Source organism: Geospiza fortis, unplaced genomic scaffold (genome assembly GCF_000277835.1).
Source record: "Geospiza fortis unplaced genomic scaffold, GeoFor_1.0 scaffold666, whole genome shotgun sequence".
NCBI lineage: Eukaryota > Metazoa > Chordata > Aves > Passeriformes > Thraupidae > Geospiza > Geospiza fortis.
Window position 1 is genome coordinate 416,607 of NW_005054470.1, and position 2,775 is coordinate 419,381.

The 2,775-nt window shown below is 36.6% G+C and overlaps 1 protein-coding gene across 1 annotated transcript in view; it reads left to right on the top strand.

Annotated features, from left to right (window-relative positions):
• MSX1 (msh homeobox 1) overlaps positions 1–2,775 on the top strand; it is a 148,213-nt gene that overhangs the window by 120,454 nt on the left and 24,984 nt on the right. The gene's annotated exons all lie outside the window — the stretch shown is intronic.

A 2,775-nucleotide genomic window follows, 5' to 3' on the forward strand; every position in this document is an offset into this window, starting at 1 on the left:
GAAAACTAAAGATTCCAGTTAAGCACCTGTGCATTTGAAAGACTGGGTTTATTCTTGAATATTTAGCTTTAGTTCAATGAAGTCTCCAGTAGAGAAAGTAAACAAGTTCCCCTTGATATTTTGCAATTTCCATATTTTAAGATGCGTAGACTTCTTTTCAATAGATAAATTGGCTCCAAGGATTTCAGCTTTGTTATTGCAATATTTATGCATCCTGAATTCCTAGACAGAAAATAACCAAAGCACAGTCTTGCAAAATCTATATAGTGAATAACTGGGGGTTAGAAAAACTCCCAATAGTGAATAATTATAGTTAGAATAATTGGGTGAAAGTAAAGAAATTATTGTTTACATTTTGTTGCACATTTTAGTAAATTGGTTTTTTAGATATACTGTGAAGAGTTTTTTGTCTGCTATAGCATGAAACTTTTAAGTATAATCATTTTAAAAAGGTTTAATTTAGAGTTTGCTGTCTTGGATAAGTGGAAGAATGAATGAATGAATGAATGAATGAGTGAGTGAGTGAGTGAATGAATGAATGAATGAATGAATGAATGAATGAATGAATGATTTTTCAAAGACTATGTTTTTCTAAGTTGTTTACAATCCCTTGAAAATGGCCCACTTAAGAAATTAGTTGTAGAATATAAGGAAAAAGAATCAGCTTTTAAAGCAAGCTTTTTTTTTTTTGTTGCTGTAAAAGCTTTGTGTCGGCACAGATCAAATAAATTGGTCTTCCACAAATCAACAGGAGAAAAATGTTACTGATGCATCAGAGAAATGACTGTTTGGAGCATACTCAAGCAGTGGGATAACCTGTATATTTACTCTAATACACTGTTCTTGGTAACTGGAAGCAATATAACATTATCTCTACTGATACAGCTAATAAAGACCCAGAACTGTAATACAAAGAAAAAATTATCTCGGTGAGTTGCTTCTTTTTCATCGTGTTCTGTATATGGTACCAGAATGTAAATGGTTAATAATAGTTATAATAAAATGCAAAGAAATGTTTCTGTTAAACAGAAACTGATTCCATACTAATCAGCTCATCATTTATTCAAATGTATTTCACATTAAGCTGGGGAAAGCTTCAATCAGAGCTAAAGACAGAAAAATTCCATTGCAAGACAAATGTGGCATTTTACTCCATGCTTGTTTGAGTGTAAACTGTTACCATTTAAAATTGTAACACAGAGCTGAATATTTAGAATCACTAAAAAATAGTGTCTGCTATACACTGCATGGGGAAAAACTATGGATGCAGAAAAAAATTAAGCTACTATTTTTAGTGTATCCATATACACACACATGCACAAACCTATGCACATTATGGCAAAATCTGTTTGAGTGGCTTGTTTGAGTTTTAGTCATTGTATTTACAGTAAAATATGGTTGATGAGAAGTAGAAGGATGTTTTCTAAAAATGGAAAGAAATTCAGCATTAATGGAGTTGAAACTGACATTGTGAGTGGCTCTAGCAGTACCCAACACTGAGTTTGTCAGCAGACCAGTCCATCTTGTTTGATATTTAGCTGCAGTATCAGTTGAGTTGTATGAGTATGAACCTTCTGTTCCATTCTCTATGAATATTTTTCCAATCCACCAACTGGACCCTGTGTTCTTGTGGTGCTGTATAGTTATCCAAAGACAATAGTGATACAACACCACTGAGCAATTCTGGTACAGGGTGCCATCAGGAACCTTACCAACAACACTCAAATCACATGGGATGTTCCTCTTGGAATAGGAGTGTAACTTTTACATGCAATGCTTAGTGCATCTTTGGGAAGGGAATTTGTACTACTCAAGTAAAACCAATATAACTCTGTAGAGACTTTAATCCTGTCATGTGAAGGAAGATTCACAGAAGAAGTTTGTCACAAAGTTCAAGCATTCTGCACCTGAAGAGCCCATATTTTATTTGCCTTACAGACTGGCCAGCTCTGCTGTTTGTACCTTGAGTCTTTCAAACCTCACTATTGCTATTTTAAACCTCACTATTGATAGAAGAATCAGCCTCACATTATGTCAGCCTCACATTATGATATTCTCCATTGATAGAGAATATCAGTCTCACAATAAATGTTAGGAACTATGATGCAATTAAAGCGTTAAGCTTCAGAAGCATTATTTCATGATCTCTTCATGAAGGAACACTTACTGACTGATCTCCCAGTGCTTTAGATTGACAAAACTACGTCAGGTAGTCTACACTCTACCTGTCTACAGTTACTGCAGTCTAAGTTACACTTCCAGCTTTGGTTTGCCTTAGTCCAGTCTCAAATACTGAGCTAACCTAGTGATGAGTTACTTGAGCCACGGCTCTGTATTTGTAGTGCGTTTGTACAAATGACTCAGTACCTGACCATCTTCTCCTCTGGTTGTTGAAGAAAACCCCAGCCACCATCCAGTGGTGTTGGCATGCACAAAGAACACAAACATTTCTAATGTGAAAGTTATTAATTATCTCAATCATTTTTAATTTCCCTGAAGGAATATAATTTAGATATGATTATCTATTCAACTTCTGCAAATGTACCTCAGGTTTAAACCAGGCGTTTCTGCAGGATTCTCTCTCAATTCCAGACCTGAAACGGGACTCATTGCTCCTGGCTGTTGAGCAGCGTGAGCATCCTTCTCTCTCTTAGCCTGTCTTGCAGGAGAGGAAGATCAGAAGTGCAAACCAGGGCAAATGACCCCGCTCGCCCCTTGTGCCAGAGCAGCCGTCCCTCCCAGGGACAGCCAGGATGCCGCTGCGGTCCTGGCTCG